The sequence below is a fragment of the Hemibagrus wyckioides genome, linkage group LG05, assembly GCF_019097595.1.
Source record: "Hemibagrus wyckioides isolate EC202008001 linkage group LG05, SWU_Hwy_1.0, whole genome shotgun sequence".
Taxonomy (NCBI): domain Eukaryota; kingdom Metazoa; phylum Chordata; class Actinopteri; order Siluriformes; family Bagridae; genus Hemibagrus; species Hemibagrus wyckioides.
This window is the reverse complement of record NC_080714.1, coordinates 4,436,139-4,455,782: the sequence shown is the minus strand read 5'-3', so window position 1 is coordinate 4,455,782 and position 19,644 is coordinate 4,436,139. Positions and strand designations below refer to the sequence as shown.

Genomic DNA, 19,644 nt, shown 5'->3' with positions numbered 1-19,644 from the left:
GCGACTGAAAATCAGGGCTAAGATCGTGCGGGGTGAACTCGGCATTAGACCCACCGCTAGCTTTTCACTATTCTCACTCCATCTCATGGGCCAGGTCCGAAGCAGTCGGCTTGCAACAAACCCGGGCGCATAGCGGTAAAGGGGAAGAACACGCGCGACGAGGGTGGGACTCGAACCCACGCGTGCAGAGCACAATGGATTAGCAGTCCATCGCCTTAACCTCTCGGCCACCTCGTCGGGTGACAGGGCTTCCAAGGCGCCTTGTCAAAAGCAGGGGTTTTCTAATGGCGTGCGGGCTAGGGGGCTGCCTTGCCAATGATTGAAGACCGCAGTCACGTAAACTGAAGGGTGCAGGCTAAGCGTTCAAGAACCCAAGAGTCCTGGAGCATCCGAGTTTTTTGCTCTCGTCTCCGACCAGGGGATCTGATTTCCACGTTTTGCTGTTTTCAAGTCTGAGGCATAAGTCCGCGCAGGCGGACTACTCTGCCGCCAGCTGCCGAAACCCGGGATCGAACCAGGGACCTTTAGATCTTCAGTCTAACGCTCTCCCAACTGAGCTATTTCGGCACCTCTGCCAGGGCGCTCCGGTATGTGTGAGCGAGCACGTTTTTGTCAGCACGACAGAAGGCATGGGAGCCTTACGCCACTCAAATCCCAGGCTACCCGAGGGCGCCGGTGGGGTTACGCGTGCGTGGTAAGAAGATGGCCGAGTCATTCGGCCAGACAAGGAGGAAGCCTGGCACGGGCACTACAAATGGGCTGCCTTGCGACTAACACGCCTAACAGAGTGAGATGCTGTAATGTAACGTCCTTGTACCTTCTGAATATTAATTTTTCACATGAAACTCAATTTTATTTGTAAGAAATGCTGAAAACCATTGTCTCTATACGCCACTTGTCAGTACCCCGCTGGAATGTACTGACCTCTAGGGTTGCTTAAGGGGAATTAGCTCAAATGGTAGAGCGCTCGCTTAGCATGCGAGAGGTAGCGGGATCGATGCCCGCATTCTCCAGTTAATGTTATTTCCTTCTAAACAAAGCATCTTTAGGGCAGAAAAGCTGTAACTGGAGAATTTTCCAACAAGGGGACGTCTTCAGAACGTCTACGACTAGGCGGAATCTACCCGGTCGAATCTACTGAGCCCTGTCTTTTGTTGAGGGGAATTAGCTCAAATGGGAGAGCGCTCGCTTAGCATGCGAGAGGTAGCGCGATCGATGCCCGCATTCTCCAGTTAACATTGTTTCTGTCCAAACAACAAATCTTTAGGGCATATTATATACTGAAATTTCTCAATTAACAAGCTATATCAACAAGCAAATATCCCCGCCAAGATGGTTGGGAGTAGCTTTAAAAAGAAAAAAATTAGTAGCTTCTTTAGGTGAGAACGCTAAAACTCTGTTTCTGAACATATTATCACTTTATTATTGTATTTTACTACACTGGAAGGAGTCTCCAGTGTTCACACTGTGTAAGAGTCAGGAAAGTGAAAAGCTGTAGTTTTCCAACAAGGGGAAGTCTTCAGGGCTTATAAGTCTACACTCATAAAACTTTTTTTGTCTTGTTAAATGGGAGAGAGAGAGTGAGTGAGAGAGAGAGAGAGAGAGAGAGACAGAGGGAGAGAGAATGAGATGCTGCAATTTAACGTCCCTCTACCTTCTAAATATTCATTTTTCACATGAAACTCAATTTTATTTGAAAGAAATGCTGAAAACCCTTGTCTCTATACTGCACCGGTCAGTACCCCGCTGGAATGTACTGACCTCTAGTGTTGATAAAGGGGAATTAGCGCAAACGGTAGAGTGCTCGCTTAGCATGCGAGAGGTAGCGGGATAGATGCCCGCATTCTCCAGTTAATATTATTTCCATCTAAACAAAGCATCTTTAGGGCAGAAAAGCTGTAACTGGAGAGTTTTCCAACAAGGGGACGTCTTCAGAACTTCTAGGTCTAGGTTGAATCTACCCGGTGAAATCCACTGAGCCCTTGTGCTTGCTGAGGGCCCTTAGCTCAACTGGTAGGGCGCTCGCTTAGCATGTGAATGGTAGCAGGATCGATGCCCGCATTCTCCAGTTAGTGTCTGCGTTCTGCCCAATGTGCAATCCTTGTTACTCTCACTGGCCCTTTGGCAGGTTTCCATTTCCAATCTCGCGTGAGAACTCTGATTCGGTTCCTTATTATTTCTCGCATACGTTCGGTTGTGAAACGTAGTTTGTGTTCCAGACAGAGATGTGGGCGATTCTTCCTGTTGTGAAGTCATGCAGCGTGTAACCTACTGTCGCCGATCCATTGTGGAGTGTGAACACAGCAGCGGCTGAATGCCACCCTAGATAGTCGTGCAGTGTGAAAACAGCCATGATCTGACCGCTTTGAAAATCGTGCAGTGTGAACTCGGCATAAGTCTAGCTAAAATTAGCTTCCCCTATCAATCCAGAGAACCCTCGGGCCATGGAAAATTTGTCCTCCCTGGTAGGGGGGAATTAGCTCAAATGGTAGAGCGCTCGCTTAGCATGCGAGAGGTAGCGGGATCGATGCCCGCATTCTCCAGTTAATGTTATTTCCTTCTAAACAAAGCATCTTTGGGGCACAAAAGCTGTAACTGGAGAGTTTTCCAACAAGGGGATGTCTTTAGTACTTCTAGGTCTCGGTGGACTCTACTGAGCCCTTGTATTTGTTGAAGGGAATTAGCTCAAATGGTAGCGGGCTTGATCCTCTAGTTAATATTGTTTCCATCTAAACAACAAATCTTTAGGGCATGTTATATACTGAAATTTCTCAATCAACAAGCAAATAACTCAACCAAGATGGTTGGGGGTAGGTTTAAGAAGGAAAAAAGTAGTGGCATCCTTAGGTGAGTATGCTAAAACTCTGCTTTTTACTAAAATAACTTATTTTTTAAATTTATACCACAGGATGTTGTCTACAGATAAAGTTTTTAATATGGAAGGGGTCTCCAGAGTAAGAGTGGGAAAAACTGTAACTGGAGAGTTTTCCAACAAGGGGAAGTGATCAGGACTGATGAGTTTACACTCATAAAACTGTTGTTTTGTCTTGTTAAATGGAAGTCTAAACCAGCCTTTCTTTACCAGTATATCCAATCATCTTTTTATATATGAAAGCTGTGATTTTTTAAGAATATGAAACCCTTCACTTGCAGTATTCTGTAAATGTTTTGTTGTATCACTGAGCCTATGTTTTTTTTAATATACAGTGGATATAAAAAAGTCTACACACCCCTTTTAAATGGGCAGGTTTTGTAAAATAAGAAACCAAGATAAAACATGTCGGATATTTTTTGTTGTCACTGGGAAATATATCTACAAATTTAAAAATGAAAAAGAAGAAATATTTTAGGGACAAAATTTGGGGAAAATCTCTCTTTTCTAATTGGGAATGTGGCTGTGTCCTGAATGAACCAAATAATAAGAATAATTCCATAATTCCAAATGTTTGGTACAAAACACACACCATGAAATAAACACCATGTCCATGGTACAGCATGGTGGTGTTAGCATTATGATTTAGGGCTGCTTTTCTTCAGCTAGAACTGTTCTCTTTTTTTTTCTTCACATTTATACATTGAAGGTTTAATATTTTAAAATATTTGTAGTTTTTTTTTTATATCTGTTGTATATTATCCATGAATCTGGCTCTTTTACCAAACAAACAGCTGGGTTTTTTTTTTAACATGGCCAGTAATAAAGAAAGCTCCTCCGTATGGTTAGTACATAGTGTACACAGTACACAGACGCAGTACATAGTGAAATGAAACAACGTTTCTCCAGGACCTGGTGCTACATGAACATACAACATGAAGATCAAACACAAGAACAACACAAAGCTAGGGCCGAAAGTTCGTCCAAGCCACATAAAGTGAAAAGTGTGCAGCTAGGTGCAAACAAAGCAACGACAAGACAGTGCAAAAATAATAAATACAAAAAAGACAACACAAAAACACAGGACACTTAGCCCCAAAAAAAAAATAGTAAAAGTCTGTGCATGTAATAAAGAGCAAATCGCATAAATACATTTATGTTGACCTTAAATAATCATACATATTGGAGTTATATGAACTAATGTAACAAAACAATAAAACATGAATTATGAGCATTGGTTAATGTGAATTTTTAAACATTCATTTTTCAAATTAAACTCAATTTTATTAGCAAGAAATGCTGGACACCCTCGTCTCTGTACTTCACAGGTCAATACCACACTGGAATCTACTGACACCTAACGCTTGTTAACAGTGCTTAACCGAGGGCGCCGGTGGGGTTACGCGCGCGTGGTAAGAAGATGGCCGAGTCATTCGGCCAGACAAGGAGGAAGCCTGGCACGGGCACCACAAATGGGCTGCCGTGCGACTAACACGCCTTCCGCTTCACCAGCTCTACAGGAGACACCTAACCATTCCCAAGAAAGGAGGGAGCGCGGCCTCGGCTCGCGGCAGGTCACTGACCTCGACTGGTCTCGGCTTAAGGCCCCGTGGCCAACCGCCACCCCTGTAGCCTTGGGCGGAAGGAACGCTTCTGCTTAAGAACAAAAGGTCAGCCTGGCAGCGGTGGGATTCGAACCCACGCCCCCGAAGAGACTGGAGCCTTAATCCAGCGCCTTGGACCGCTCGGCCACGCTACCCACAGGCGAGCAGGGTCTTTCCGAGATCAGCAAGATCCAAACCCACAAGGGCTTTGAAACGTGGATTGGCTGTCCATATCCTCCACCTCCTGTTGAGGTGGCTTGCTCATATGAACTTACAGCATGTGTGTCCAACCAGCATAGGAATGCAGCCCAAGGTTGGGAAACACTTATGCCGAGTTCACACTGCGCGATTTTCAAAGTAGTCGGATCACTGTTGTTTTCACGCTGCACGACTGTCTGGGGGAGCATTCAGTTGCTGCGGTGTTCACATTGCACGATGAGACGGTTACACACTGCATGACTTCACAATAGGAAGAATCGCAGACAAGTCCTTCTGGTCCTCAAACTGCGTTTCACAATCAAACGCACGCGAGAAGTGATTTCAGAGTTCTCACGCGAGACTGGAAATGGCACCCCCTGCGCGATCCAAATGGTCTGTGCGGGGAACAAGGATGGTGCGTTCTGCATAATTGAAGAAATGATTAACATTGCAATGTGCTGTTGCCGGTGCGGCTGGTCAAGCAAATGTTTCTGCTTTATTTCTGTTTGATGTAATTGTAAAGCTTATTTGTTCTGATATAACTATACTTAAGACATTTTTCTCTGATAAAAACATATACACTCTAATAACCTATAATATTGTGCTCCAACCGAAGCCGTGCTTGCTGGTATAGTGGTCTATAACTCCTCCCCGAACTTCCCGCTGCCCTGTATCTTGTTCTCTCATTGGCTGTAGGTCATCGCCAATGTATTTGTCCCTCAGAACTCCTTTCACACTGCAGGATTATAAGTCGCCGACAGGTATTTCAGGGGCATCTGCCACGCTTCGGCGATTGTCTCGGATCGCGTCTTTGGTAATTCAGACTGCGCCATCGTCACTCGCGTGCACGAGCTCCGATTTGCCTTGGATATTGCGGGATCGCGATCTCGCAAAACCTGCCAGCGACTGAAAATCAGGGCTAAGATCGTGCGGGGTGAACTCGGCATTAGACCCACCGCTAGCTTTTCACTATTCTCACTCCATCTCATGGGCCAGGTCCGAAGCAGTCGGCTTGCAACAAACCCGGGCGCATAGCGGTAAAGGGGAAGAACACGCGCGACGAGGGTGGGACTCGAACCCACGCGTGCAGAGCACAATGGATTAGCAGTCCATCGCCTTAACCTCTCGGCCACCTCGTCGGGTGACAGGGCTTCCAAGGCGCCTTGTCAAAAGCAGGGGTTTTCTAATGGCGTGCGGGCTAGGGGGCTGCCTTGCCAATGATTGAAGACCGCAGTCACGTAAACTGAAGGGTGCAGGCTAAGCGTTCAAGAACCCAAGAGTCCTGGAGCATCCGAGTTTTTTGCTCTCGTCTCCGACCAGGGGATCTGATTTCCACGTTTTGCTGTTTTCAAGTCTGAGGCATAAGTCCGCGCAGGCGGACTACTCTGCCGCCAGCTGCCGAAACCCGGGATCGAACCAGGGACCTTTAGATCTTCAGTCTAACGCTCTCCCAACTGAGCTATTTCGGCACCTCTGCCAGGGCGCTCCGGTATGTGTGAGCGAGCACGTTTTTGTCAGCACGACAGAAGGCATGGGAGCCTTACGCCACTCAAATCCCAGGCTACCCGAGGGCGCCGGTGGGGTTACGCGTGCGTGGTAAGAAGATGGCCGAGTCATTCGGCCAGACAAGGAGGAAGCCTGGCACGGGCACTACAAATGGGCTGCCTTGCGACTAACACGCCTAACAGAGTGAGATGCTGTAATGTAACGTCCTTGTACCTTCTGAATATTAATTTTTCACATGAAACTCAATTTTATTTGTAAGAAATGCTGAAAACCATTGTCTCTATACGCCACTTGTCAGTACCCCGCTGGAATGTACTGACCTCTAGGGTTGCTTAAGGGGAATTAGCTCAAATGGTAGAGCGCTCGCTTAGCATGCGAGAGGTAGCGGGATCGATGCCCGCATTCTCCAGTTAATGTTATTTCCTTCTAAACAAAGCATCTTTAGGGCAGAAAAGCTGTAACTGGAGAATTTTCCAACAAGGGGACGTCTTCAGAACGTCTACGACTAGGCGGAATCTACCCGGTCGAATCTACTGAGCCCTGTCTTTTGTTGAGGGGAATTAGCTCAAATGGGAGAGCGCTCGCTTAGCATGCGAGAGGTAGCGCGATCGATGCCCGCATTCTCCAGTTAACATTGTTTCTGTCCAAACAACAAATCTTTAGGGCATATTATATACTGAAATTTCTCAATTAACAAGCTATATCAACAAGCAAATATCCCCGCCAAGATGGTTGGGAGTAGCTTTAAAAAGAAAAAAATTAGTAGCTTCTTTAGGTGAGAACGCTAAAACTCTGTTTCTGAACATATTATCACTTTATTATTGTATTTTACTACACTGGAAGGAGTCTCCAGTGTTCACACTGTGTAAGAGTCAGGAAAGTGAAAAGCTGTAGTTTTCCAACAAGGGGAAGTCTTCAGGGCTTATAAGTCTACACTCATAAAACTTTTTTTGTCTTGTTAAATGGGAGAGAGAGAGTGAGAGAGAGAGAGAGAGAGAGAGAGAGAGAGAGAGAGACAGAGGGAGAGAGAATGAGATGCTGTAATTTAACGTCCCTCTACCTTCTAAATATTAATTTTTCACATGAAACTCAATTTTATTTGAAAGAAATGCTGAAAACCCTTGTCTCTATACTGCACCGGTCAGTACCCCGCTGGAATGTACTGACCTCTAGTGTTGATAAAGGGGAATTAGCGCAAACGGTAGAGTGCTCGCTTAGCATGCGAGAGGTAGCGGGATAGATGCCCGCATTCTCCAGTTAATATTATTTCCATCTAAACAAAGCATCTTTAGGGCAGAAAAGCTGTAACTGGAGAGTTTTCCAACAAGGGGACGTCTTCAGAACTTCTAGGTCTAGGTTGAATCTACCCGGTGAAATCCACTGAGCCCTCGTGCTTGCTGAGGGCCCTTAGCTCAAATGGTAGGGCGCTCGCTTAGCATGTGAATGGTAGCAGGATCGATGCCCGCATTCTCCAGTTAGTGTCTGCGTTCTGCCCAATGTGCAATCCTTGTTACTCTCACTGGCCCTTTGGCAGGTTTCCATTTCCAATCTCGCGTGAGAACTCTGATTGGGTGTATTTCCTTATTATTTCTCGCATACGTTCGGTTGTGAAACGTAGTTTGTGTTCCAGACAGAGATGTGGGCGATTCTTCCTGTTGTGAAGTCATGCAGCGTGTAACCTACTGTCGCCGATCCATTGTGGAGTGTGAACACAGCAGCGGCTGAATGCCACCCTAGATAGTCGTGCAGTGTGAAAACAGCCATGATCTGACCGCTTTGAAAATCGTGCAGTGTGAACTCGGCATAAGTCTAGCTAAAATTAGCTTCCCCTATCAATCCAGAGAACCCTCGGGCCATGGAAAATTTGTCCTCCCTGGTAGGGGGGAATTAGCTCAAATGGTAGAGCGCTAGCTTAGCATGCGAGAGGTAGCGGGATCGATGCCCGCATTCTCCAGTTAATGTTATTTCCTTCTAAACAAAGCATCTTTGGGGCACAAAAGCTGTAACTGGAGAGTTTTCCAACAAGGGGATGTCTTTAGTACTTCTAGGTCTAGGTGGAATCTACCCGGTGGACTCTACTGAGCCCTTGTATTTGTTGAAGGGAATTAGCTCAAATGGTAGCGGGCTTGATCCTCTAGTTAATATTGTTTCCATCTAAACAACAAATCTTTAGGGCATGTTATATACTGAAATTTCTCAATCAACAAGCAAATAACTCAACCAAGATGGTTGGGGGTAGGTTTAAGAAGGAAAAAAGTAGTGGCATCCTTAGGTGAGTATGCTAAAACTCTGCTTTTTACTAAAATAACTTATTTTTTAAATTTATACCACAGGATGTTGTCTACAGATAAAGTTTTTAATATGGAAGGGGTCTCCAGAGTAAGAGTGGGAAAAACTGTAACTGGAGAGTTTTCCAACAAGGGGAAGTGATCAGGACTGATGAGTTTACACTCATAAAACTGTTGTTTTGTCTTGTTAAATGGAAGTCTAAACCAGCCTTTCTTTACCAGTATATCCAATCATCTTTTTATATATGAAAGCTGTGATTTTTTAAGAATATGAAACCCTTCACTTGCAGTATTCTGTAAATGTTTTGTTGTATCACTGAGCCTATGTTTTTTTTAATATACAGTGGATATAAAAAAGTCTACACACCCCTTTTAAATGGGCAGGTTTTGTAAAATAAGAAACCAAGATAAAACATGTCGGATATTTTTTGTTGTCACTGGGAAATATATCTACAAATTTAAAAATGAAAAAGAAGAAATATTTTAGGGACAAAATTTGGGGAAAATCTCTCTTTTCTAATTGGGAATGTGGCTGTGTCCTGAATGAACCAAATAATAAGAATAATTCCATAATTCCAAATGTTTGGTACAAAACACACACCATGAAATAAACACCATGTCCATGGTACAGCATGGTGGTGTTAGCATTATGATTTAGGGCTGCTTTTCTTCAGCTAGAACTGTTCTCTTTTTTTTTCTTCACATTTATACATTGAAGGTTTAATATTTTAAAATATTTGTAGTTTTTTTTTTTATATCTGTTGTATATTATCCATGAATCTGGCTCTTTTACCAAACAAACAGCTGGGTTTTTTTTTTAACATGGCCAGTAATAAAGAAAGCTCCTCCGTATGGTTAGTACATAGTGTACACAGTACACAGACGCAGTACATAGTGAAATGAAACAACGTTTCTCCAGGACCTGGTGCTACATGAACATACAACATGAAGATCAAACACAAGAACAACACAAAGCTAGGGCCGAAAGTTCGTCCAAGCCACATAAAGTGAAAAGTGTGCAGCTAGGTGCAAACAAAGCAACGACAAGACAGTGCAAAAATAATAAATACAAAAAAGACAACACAAAAACACAGGACACTTAGCCCCAAAAAAAAAATAGTAAAAGTCTGTGCATGTAATAAAGAGCAAATCGCATAAATACATTTATGTTGACCTTAAATAATCATACATATTGGAGTTATATGAACTAATGTAACAAAACAATAAAACATGAATTATGAGCATTGGTTAATGTGAATTTTTAAACATTCATTTTTCAAATTAAACTCAATTTTATTAGCAAGAAATGCTGGACACCCTCGTCTCTGTACTTCACAGGTCAATACCACACTGGAATCTACTGACACCTAACGCTTGTTAACAGTGCTTAACCGAGGGCGCCGGTGGGGTTACGCGCGCGTGGTAAGAAGATGGCCGAGTCATTCGGCCAGACAAGGAGGAAGCCTGGCACGGGCACCACAAATGGGCTGCCGTGCGACTAACACGCCTTCCGCTTCACCAGCTCTACAGGAGACACCTAACCATTCCCAAGAAAGGAGGGAGCGCGGCCTCGGCTCGCGGCAGGTCACTGACCTCGACTGGTCTCGGCTTAAGGCCCCGTGGCCAACCGCCACCCCTGTAGCCTTGGGCGGAAGGAACGCTTCTGCTTAAGAACAAAAGGTCAGCCTGGCAGCGGTGGGATTCGAACCCACGCCCCCGAAGAGACTGGAGCCTTAATCCAGCGCCTTGGACCGCTCGGCCACGCTACCCACAGGCGAGCAGGGTCTTTCCGAGATCAGCAAGATCCAAACCCACAAGGGCTTTGAAACGTGGATTGGCTGTCCATATCCTCCACCTCCTGTTGAGGTGGCTTGCTCATATGAACTTACAGCATGTGTGTCCAACCAGCATAGGAATGCAGCCCAAGGTTGGGAAACACTTATGCCGAGTTCACACTGCGCGATTTTCAAAGTAGTCGGATCACTGTTGTTTTCACGCTGCACGACTGTCTGGGGGAGCATTCAGTTGCTGCGGTGTTCACATTGCACGATGAGACGGTTACACACTGCATGACTTCACAATAGGAAGAATCGCAGACAAGTCCTTCTGGTCCTCAAACTGCGTTTCACAATCAAACGCACGCGAGAAGTGATTTCAGAGTTCTCACGCGAGACTGGAAATGGCACCCCCTGCGCGATCCAAATGGTCTGTGCGGGGAACAAGGATGGTGCGTTCTGCATAATTGAAGAAATGATTAACATTGCAATGTGCTGTTGCCGGTGCGGCTGGTCAAGCAAATGTTTCTGCTTTATTTCTGTTTGATGTAATTGTAAAGCTTATTTGTTCTGATATAACTATACTTAAGACATTTTTCTCTGATAAAAACATATACACTCTAATAACCTATAATATTGTGCTCCAACCGAAGCCGTGCTTGCTGGTATAGTGGTCTATAACTCCTCCCCGAACTTCCCGCTGCCCTGTATCTTGTTCTCTCATTGGCTGTAGGTCATCGCCAATGTATTTGTCCCTCAGAACTCCTTTCACACTGCAGGATTATAAGTCGCCGACAGGTATTTCAGGGGCATCTGCCACGCTTCGGCGATTGTCTCGGATCGCGTCTTTGGTAATTCAGACTGCGCCATCGTCACTCGCGTGCACGAGCTCCGATTTGCCTTGGATATTGCGGGATCGCGATCTCGCAAAACCTGCCAGCGACTGAAAATCAGGGCTAAGATCGTGCGGGGTGAACTCGGCATTAGACCCACCGCTAGCTTTTCACTATTCTCACTCCATCTCATGGGCCAGGTCCGAAGCAGTCGGCTTGCAACAAACCCGGGCGCATAGCGGTAAAGGGGAAGAACACGCGCGACGAGGGTGGGACTCGAACCCACGCGTGCAGAGCACAATGGATTAGCAGTCCATCGCCTTAACCTCTCGGCCACCTCGTCGGGTGACAGGGCTTCCAAGGCGCCTTGTCAAAAGCAGGGGTTTTCTAATGGCGTGCGGGCTAGGGGGCTGCCTTGCCAATGATTGAAGACCGCAGTCACGTAAACTGAAGGGTGCAGGCTAAGCGTTCAAGAACCCAAGAGTCCTGGAGCATCCGAGTTTTTTGCTCTCGTCTCCGACCAGGGGATCTGATTTCCACGTTTTGCTGTTTTCAAGTCTGAGGCATAAGTCCGCGCAGGCGGACTACTCTGCCGCCAGCTGCCGAAACCCGGGATCGAACCAGGGACCTTTAGATCTTCAGTCTAACGCTCTCCCAACTGAGCTATTTCGGCACCTCTGCCAGGGCGCTCCGGTATGTGTGAGCGAGCACGTTTTTGTCAGCACGACAGAAGGCATGGGAGCCTTACGCCACTCAAATCCCAGGCTACCCGAGGGCGCCGGTGGGGTTACGCGTGCGTGGTAAGAAGATGGCCGAGTCATTCGGCCAGACAAGGAGGAAGCCTGGCACGGGCACTACAAATGGGCTGCCTTGCGACTAACACGCCTAACAGAGTGAGATGCTGTAATGTAACGTCCTTGTACCTTCTGAATATTAATTTTTCACATGAAACTCAATTTTATTTGTAAGAAATGCTGAAAACCATTGTCTCTATACGCCACTTGTCAGTACCCCGCTGGAATGTACTGACCTCTAGGGTTGCTTAAGGGGAATTAGCTCAAATGGTAGAGCGCTCGCTTAGCATGCGAGAGGTAGCGGGATCGATGCCCGCATTCTCCAGTTAATGTTATTTCCTTCTAAACAAAGCATCTTTAGGGCAGAAAAGCTGTAACTGGAGAATTTTCCAACAAGGGGACGTCTTCAGAACGTCTACGACTAGGCGGAATCTACCCGGTCGAATCTACTGAGCCCTGTCTTTTGTTGAGGGGAATTAGCTCAAATGGGAGAGCGCTCGCTTAGCATGCGAGAGGTAGCGCGATCGATGCCCGCATTCTCCAGTTAACATTGTTTCTGTCCAAACAACAAATCTTTAGGGCATATTATATACTGAAATTTCTCAATTAACAAGCTATATCAACAAGCAAATATCCCCGCCAAGATGGTTGGGAGTAGCTTTAAAAAGAAAAAAATTAGTAGCTTCTTTAGGTGAGAACGCTAAAACTCTGTTTCTGAACATATTATCACTTTATTATTGTATTTTACTACACTGGAAGGAGTCTCCAGTGTTCACACTGTGTAAGAGTCAGGAAAGTGAAAAGCTGTAGTTTTCCAACAAGGGGAAGTCTTCAGGGCTTATAAGTCTACACTCATAAAACTTTTTTTGTCTTGTTAAATGGGAGAGAGAGAGTGAGAGAGAGAGAGAGAGAGAGAGAGAGAGAGACAGAGGGAGAGAGAATGAGATGCTGTAATTTAACGTCCCTCTACCTTCTAAATATTAATTTTTCACATGAAACTCAATTTTATTTGAAAGAAATGCTGAAAACCCTTGTCTCTATACTGCACCGGTCAGTACCCCGCTGGAATGTACTGACCTCTAGTGTTGATAAAGGGGAATTAGCGCAAACGGTAGAGTGCTCGCTTAGCATGCGAGAGGTAGCGGGATAGATGCCCGCATTCTCCAGTTAATATTATTTCCATCTAAACAAAGCATCTTTAGGGCAGAAAAGCTGTAACTGGAGAGTTTTCCAACAAGGGGACGTCTTCAGAACTTCTAGGTCTAGGTTGAATCTACCCGGTGAAATCCACTGAGCCCTTGTGCTTGCTGAGGGCCCTTAGCTCAACTGGTAGGGCGCTCGCTTAGCATGTGAATGGTAGCAGGATCGATGCCCGCATTCTCCAGTTAGTGTCTGCGTTCTGCCCAATGTGCAATCCTTGTTACTCTCACTGGCCCTTTGGCAGGTTTCCATTTCCAATCTCGCGTGAGAACTCTGATTGGGTGTATTTCCTTATTATTTCTCGCATACGTTCGGTTGTGAAACGTAGTTTGTGTTCCAGACAGAGATGTGGGCGATTCTTCCTGTTGTGAAGTCATGCAGCGTGTAACCTACTGTCGCCGATCCATTGTGGAGTGTGAACACAGCAGCGGCTGAATGCCACCCTAGATAGTCGTGCAGTGTGAAAACAGCCATGATCTGACCGCTTTGAAAATCGTGCAGTGTGAACTCGGCATAAGTCTAGCTAAAATTAGCTTCCCCTATCAATCCAGAGAACCCTCGGGCCATGGAAAATTTGTCCTCCCTGGTAGGGGGGAATTAGCTCAAATGGTAGAGCGCTAGCTTAGCATGCGAGAGGTAGCGGGATCGATGCCCGCATTCTCCAGTTAATGTTATTTCCTTCTAAACAAAGCATCTTTGGGGCACAAAAGCTGTAACTGGAGAGTTTTCCAACAAGGGGATGTCTTTAGTACTTCTAGGTCTAGGTGGAATCTACCCGGTGGACTCTACTGAGCCCTTGTATTTGTTGAAGGGAATTAGCTCAAATGGTAGCGTGCTTGCTTAGCATGCAAAAGGTAGCGGGCTTGATCCTCTAGTTAATATTGTTTCCGTCTAAACAACAAATCTTTAGGGCATGTTATATACTGAAATTTCTCAATCAACAAGCAAATAACTCAACCAAGATGGTTGGGGGTAGGTTTAAGAAGGAAAAAAAGTAGTGGCATCCTTAGGTGAGTATGCTAAAACTCTGCTTTTTACTAAAATAACTTATTTTTTAAATTTATACCACAGGATGTTGTCTACAGATAAAGTTTTTAATATGGAAGGGGTCTCCAGAGTAAGAGTGGGAAAAACTGTAACTGGAGAGTTTTCCAACAAGGGGAAGTGATCAGGACTGATGAGTTTACACTCATAAAACTGTTGTTTTGTCTTGTTAAATGGAAGTCTAAACCAGCCTTTCTTTACCAGTATATCCAATCATCTTTTTATATATGAAAGCTGTGATTTTTTAAGAATATGAAACCCTTCACTTGCAGTATTCTGTAAATGTTTTGTTGTATCACTGAGCCTATGTTTTTTTTAATATACAGTGGATATAAAAAAGTCTACACACCCCTTTTAAATGGGCAGGTTTTGTAAAATAAGAAACCAAGATAAAACATGTCGGATATTTTTTGTTGTCACTGGGAAATATATCTACAAATTTAAAAATGAAAAAGAAGAAATATTTTAGGGACAAAATTTGGGGAAAATCTCTCTTTTCTAATTGGGAATGTGGCTGTGTCCTGAATGAACCAAATAATAAGAATAATTCCATAATTCCAAATGTTTGGTACAAAACACACACCATGAAATAAACACCATGTCCATGGTACAGCATGGTGGTGTTAGCATTATGATTTAGGGCTGCTTTTCTTCAGCTAGAACTGTTCTCTTTTTTTTTCTTCACATTTATACATTGAAGGTTTAATATTTTAAAATATTTGTAGTTTTTTTTTTATATCTGTTGTATATTATCCATGAATCTGGCTCTTTTACCAAACAAACAGCTGGGTTTTTTTTTTAACATGGCCAGTAATAAAGAAAGCTCCTCCGTATGGTTAGTACATAGTGTACACAGTACACAGACGCAGTACATAGTGAAATGAAACAACGTTTCTCCAGGACCTGGTGCTACATGAACATACAACATGAAGATCAAACACAAGAACAACACAAAGCTAGGGCCGAAAGTTCGTCCAAGCCACATAAAGTGAAAAGTGTGCAGCTAGGTGCAAACAAAGCAACGACAAGACAGTGCAAAAATAATAAATACAAAAAAGACAACACAAAAACACAGGACACTTAGCCCCAAAAAAAAAATAGTAAAAGTCTGTGCATGTAATAAAGAGCAAATCGCATAAATACATTTATGTTGACCTTAAATAATCATACATATTGGAGTTATATGAACTAATGTAACAAAACAATAAAACATGAATTATGAGCATTGGTTAATGTGAATTTTTAAACATTCATTTTTCAAATTAAACTCAATTTTATTAGCAAGAAATGCTGGACACCCTCGTCTCTGTACTTCACAGGTCAATACCACACTGGAATCTACTGACACCTAACGCTTGTTAACAGTGCTTAACCGAGGGCGCCGGTGGGGTTACGCGCGCGTGGTAAGAAGATGGCCGAGTCATTCGGCCAGACAAGGAGGAAGCCTGGCACGGGCACCACAAATGGGCTGCCGTGCGACTAACACGCCTTCCGCTTCACCAGCTCTACAGGAGACACCTAACCATTCCCAAGAAAGGAGGGAGCGCGGCCTCGGCTCGCGGCAGGTCACTGACCTCGACTGGTCTCGGCTTAAGGCCCCGTGGCCAACCGCCACCCCTGTAGCCTTGGGCGGAAGGAACGCTTCTGCTTAAGAACAAAAGGTCAGCCTGGCAGCGGTGGGATTCGAACCCACGCCCCCGAAGAGACTGGAGCCTTAATCCAGCGCCTTGGACCGCTCGGCCACGCTACCCACAGGCGAGCAGGGTCTTTCCGAGATCAGCAAGATCCAAACCCACAAGGGCTTTGAAACGTGGATTGGCTGTCCATATCCTCCACCTCCTGTTGAGGTGGCTTGCTCATATGAACTTACAGCATGTGTGTCCAACCAGCATAGGAATGCAGCCCAAGGTTGGGAAACACTTATGCCGAGTTCACACTGCGCGATTTTCAAAGTAGTCGGATCACTGTTGTTTTCACGCTGCACGACTGTCTGGGGGAGCATTCAGTTGCTGCGGTGTTCACATTGCACGATGAGACGGTTACACACTGCATGACTTCACAATAGGAAGAATCGCAGACAAGTCCTTCTGGTCCTCAAACTGCGTTTCACAATCAAACGCACGCGAGAAGTGATTTCAGAGTTCTCACGCGAGACTGGAAATGGCACCCCCTGCGCGATCCAAATGGTCTGTGCGGGGAACAAGGATGGTGCGTTCTGCATAATTGAAGAAATGATTAACATTGCAATGTGCTGTTGCCGGTGCGGCTGGTCAAGCAAATGTTTCTGCTTTATTTCTGTTTGATGTAATTGTAAAGCTTATTTGTTCTGATATAACTATACTTAAGACATTTTTCTCTGATAAAAACATATACACTCTAATAACCTATAATATTGTGCTCCAACCGAAGCCGTGCTTGCTGGTATAGTGGTCTATAACTCCTCCCCGAACTTCCCGCTGCCCTGTATCTTGTTCTCTCATTGGCTGTAGGTCATCGCCAATGTATTTGTCCCTCAGAACTCCTTTCACACTGCAGGATTATAAGTCGCCGACAGGTATTTCAGGGGCATCTGCCACGCTTCGGCGATTGTCTCGGATCGCGTCTTTGGTAATTCAGACTGCGCCATCGTCACTCGCGTGCACGAGCTCCGATTTGCCTTGGATATTGCGGGATCGCGATCTCGCAAAACCTGCCAGCGACTGAAAATCAGGGCTAAGATCGTGCGGGGTGAACTCGGCATTAGACCCACCGCTAGCTTTTCACTATTCTCACTCCATCTCATGGGCCAGGTCCGAAGCAGTCGGCTTGCAACAAACCCTGGCGCATAGCGGTAAAGGGGAAGAACACGCGCGACGAGGGTGGGACTCGAACCCACGCGTGCAGAGCACAATGGATTAGCAGTCCATCGCCTTAACCTCTCGGCCACCTCGTCGGGTGACAGGGCTTCCAAGGCGCCTTGTCAAAAGCAGGGGTTTTCTAATGGCGTGCGGGCTAGGGGGCTGCCTTGCCAATGATTGAAGACCGCAGTCACGTAAACTGAAGGGTGCAGGCTAAGCGTTCAAGAACCCAAGAGTCCTGGAGCATCCGAGTTTTTTGCTCTCGTCTCCGACCAGGGGATCTGATTTCCACGTTTTGCTGTTTTCAAGTCTGAGGCATAAGTCCGCGCAGGCGGACTACTCTGCCGCCAGCTGCCGAAACCCGGGATCGAACCAGGGACCTTTAGATCTTCAGTCTAACGCTCTCCCAACTGAGCTATTTCGGCACCTCTGCCAGGGCGCTCCGGTATGTGTGAGCGAGCACGTTTTTGTCAGCACGACAGAAGGCATGGGAGCCTTACGCCACTCAAATCCCAGGCTACCCGAGGGCGCCGGTGGGGTTACGCGTGCGTGGTAAGAAGATGGCCGAGTCATTCGGCCAGACAAGGAGGAAGCCTGGCACGGGCACTACAAATGGGCTGCCTTGCGACTAACACGCCTAACAGAGTGAGATGCTGTAATGTAACGTCCTTGTACCTTCTGAATATTAATTTTTCACATGAAACTCAATTTTATTTGTAAGAAATGCTGAAAACCATTGTCTCTATACGCCACTTGTCAGTACCCCGCTGGAATGTACTGACCTCTAGGGTTGCTTAAGGGGAATTAGCTCAAATGGTAGAGCGCTCGCTTAGCATGCGAGAGGTAGCGGGATCGATGCCCGCATTCTCCAGTTAATGTTATTTCCTTCTAAACAAAGCATCTTTAGGGCAGAAAAGCTGTAACTGGAGAATTTTCCAACAAGGGGACGTCTTCAGAACGTCTACGACTAGGCGGAATCTACCCGGTCGAATCTACTGAGCCCTGTCTTTTGTTGAGGGGAATTAGCTCAAATGGGAGAGCGCTCGCTTAGCATGCGAGAGGTAGCGCGATCGATGCCCGCATTCTCCAGTTAACATTGTTTCTGTCCAAACAACAAATCTTTAGGGCATATTATATACTGAAATTTCTCAATTAACAAGCTATATCAACAAGCAAATATCCCCGCCAAGATGGTTGGGAGTAGCTTTAAAAAGAAAAAAATTAGTAGCTTCTTTAGGTGAGAACGCTAAAACTCTGTTTCTGAACATATTATCACTTTATTATTGTATTTTACTACACTGGAAGGAGTCTCCAGTGTTCACACTGTGTAAGAGTCAGGAAAGTGAAAAGCTGTAGTTTTCCAACAAGGGGAAGTCTTCAGGGCTTATAAGTCTACACTCATAAAACTTTTTTTGTCTTGTTAAATGGGAGAGAGAGAGTGAGAGAGAGAGAGAGAGAGAGAGAGAGAGAGACAGAGGGAGAGAGAATGAGATGCTGTAATTTAACGTCCCTCTACCTTCTAAATATTAATTTTTCACATGAAACTCAATTTTATTTGAAAGAAATGCTGAAAACCCTTGTCTCTATACTGCACCGGTCAGTACCCCGCTGGAATGTACTGACCTCTAGTGTTGATAAAGGGGAATTAGCGCAAACGGTAGAGTGCTCGCTTAGCATGCGAGAGGTAGCGGGATCGATGCCCGCATTCTCCAGTTAATATTATTTCCATCTAAACAAAGCATCTTTAGGGCAGAAAAGCTGTAACTGGAGAGTTTTCCAACAAGGGGACGTCTTCAGAACTTCTAGGTCTAGGTTGAATCTACCCGGTGAAATCCACTGAGCCCTTGTGCTTGCTGAGGGCCCTTAGCTCAACTGGTAGGGCGCTCGCTTAGCATGTGAATGGTAGCAGGATCGATGCCCGCATTCTCCAGTTAGTGTCTGCGTTCTGCCCAATGTGCAATCCTTGTTACTCTCACTGGCCCTTTGGCAGGTTTCCATTTCCAATCTCGCGTGAGAACTCTGATTCGGTTCCTTATTATTTCTCGCATACGTTCGGTTGTGAAACGTAGTTTGTGTTCCAGACAGAGATGTGGGCGATTCTTCCTGTTGTGAAGTCATGCAGCGTGTAACCTACTGTCGCCGATCCATTGTGGAGTGTGAACACAGCAGCGGCTGAATGCCACCCTAGATAGTCGTGCAGTGTGAAAACAGCCATGATCTGACCGCTTTGAAAATCGTGCAGTGTGAACTCGGCATAAGTCTAGCTAAAATTAGCTTCCCCTATCAATCCAGAGAACCCTCGGGCCATGGAAAATTTGTCCTCCCTGGTAGGGGGGAATTAGCTCAAATGGTAGAGCGCTCGCTTAGCATGCGAGAGGTAGCGGGATCGATGCCCGCATTCTCCAGTTAATGTTATTTCCTTCTAAACAAAGCATCTTTGGGGCACAAAAGCTGTAACTGGAGAGTTTTCCAACAAGGGGATGTCTTTAGTACTTCTAGGTCTCGGTGGACTCTACTGAGCCCTTGTATTTGTTGAAGGGAATTAGCTCAAATGGTAGCGGGCTTGATCCTCTAGTTAATATTGTTTCCATCTAAACAACAAATCTTTAGGGCATGTTATATACTGAAATTTCTCAATCAACAAGCAAATAACTCAACCAAGATGGTTGGGGGTAGGTTTAAGAAGGAAAAAA

General features: G+C 45.4%; 17 non-coding genes across 17 annotated transcripts; 6 read left to right on the top strand and 11 right to left on the bottom strand.

The window, feature by feature from the left end:
• Positions 1-155: 155 nt before the first annotated feature.
• trnas-gcu (transfer RNA serine (anticodon GCU)) lies at positions 156-237 on the bottom strand. Its single transcript has one exon. It is a non-coding gene; the product is annotated as a tRNA-Ser (tRNA).
• Positions 238-494: 257 nt separating this feature from the next.
• On the bottom strand, positions 495-567 carry trnaf-gaa (transfer RNA phenylalanine (anticodon GAA)). Its single transcript has one exon. It is a non-coding gene; the product is annotated as a tRNA-Phe (tRNA).
• A 373-nt stretch (positions 568-940) lies between these two features.
• trnaa-agc (transfer RNA alanine (anticodon AGC)) lies at positions 941-1,013 on the top strand. The gene has a single exon. It is a non-coding gene; the product is annotated as a tRNA-Ala (tRNA).
• Positions 1,014-2,470: 1,457 nt separating this feature from the next.
• On the top strand, positions 2,471-2,543 carry trnaa-agc (transfer RNA alanine (anticodon AGC)). Its single transcript has one exon. It is a non-coding gene; the product is annotated as a tRNA-Ala (tRNA).
• Positions 2,544-4,549: 2,006 nt separating this feature from the next.
• trnal-aag (transfer RNA leucine (anticodon AAG)) lies at positions 4,550-4,631 on the bottom strand. The gene has a single exon. It is a non-coding gene; the product is annotated as a tRNA-Leu (tRNA).
• Positions 4,632-5,731: 1,100 nt separating this feature from the next.
• trnas-gcu (transfer RNA serine (anticodon GCU)) lies at positions 5,732-5,813 on the bottom strand. The gene has a single exon. It is a non-coding gene; the product is annotated as a tRNA-Ser (tRNA).
• A 257-nt stretch (positions 5,814-6,070) lies between these two features.
• On the bottom strand, positions 6,071-6,143 carry trnaf-gaa (transfer RNA phenylalanine (anticodon GAA)). The gene has a single exon. It is a non-coding gene; the product is annotated as a tRNA-Phe (tRNA).
• A 373-nt stretch (positions 6,144-6,516) lies between these two features.
• Positions 6,517-6,589, top strand: trnaa-agc (transfer RNA alanine (anticodon AGC)). The gene has a single exon. It is a non-coding gene; the product is annotated as a tRNA-Ala (tRNA).
• A 3,566-nt stretch (positions 6,590-10,155) lies between these two features.
• On the bottom strand, positions 10,156-10,237 carry trnal-aag (transfer RNA leucine (anticodon AAG)). Its single transcript has one exon. It is a non-coding gene; the product is annotated as a tRNA-Leu (tRNA).
• A 1,100-nt stretch (positions 10,238-11,337) lies between these two features.
• Positions 11,338-11,419, bottom strand: trnas-gcu (transfer RNA serine (anticodon GCU)). Its single transcript has one exon. It is a non-coding gene; the product is annotated as a tRNA-Ser (tRNA).
• Positions 11,420-11,676: 257 nt separating this feature from the next.
• trnaf-gaa (transfer RNA phenylalanine (anticodon GAA)) lies at positions 11,677-11,749 on the bottom strand. Its single transcript has one exon. It is a non-coding gene; the product is annotated as a tRNA-Phe (tRNA).
• Positions 11,750-12,122: 373 nt separating this feature from the next.
• Positions 12,123-12,195, top strand: trnaa-agc (transfer RNA alanine (anticodon AGC)). Its single transcript has one exon. It is a non-coding gene; the product is annotated as a tRNA-Ala (tRNA).
• A 3,587-nt stretch (positions 12,196-15,782) lies between these two features.
• Positions 15,783-15,864, bottom strand: trnal-aag (transfer RNA leucine (anticodon AAG)). Its single transcript has one exon. It is a non-coding gene; the product is annotated as a tRNA-Leu (tRNA).
• Positions 15,865-16,964: 1,100 nt separating this feature from the next.
• On the bottom strand, positions 16,965-17,046 carry trnas-gcu (transfer RNA serine (anticodon GCU)). Its single transcript has one exon. It is a non-coding gene; the product is annotated as a tRNA-Ser (tRNA).
• Positions 17,047-17,303: 257 nt separating this feature from the next.
• trnaf-gaa (transfer RNA phenylalanine (anticodon GAA)) lies at positions 17,304-17,376 on the bottom strand. Its single transcript has one exon. It is a non-coding gene; the product is annotated as a tRNA-Phe (tRNA).
• A 373-nt stretch (positions 17,377-17,749) lies between these two features.
• trnaa-agc (transfer RNA alanine (anticodon AGC)) lies at positions 17,750-17,822 on the top strand. Its single transcript has one exon. It is a non-coding gene; the product is annotated as a tRNA-Ala (tRNA).
• A 1,461-nt stretch (positions 17,823-19,283) lies between these two features.
• Positions 19,284-19,356, top strand: trnaa-agc (transfer RNA alanine (anticodon AGC)). The gene has a single exon. It is a non-coding gene; the product is annotated as a tRNA-Ala (tRNA).
• Positions 19,357-19,644: the final 288 nt, after the last annotated feature.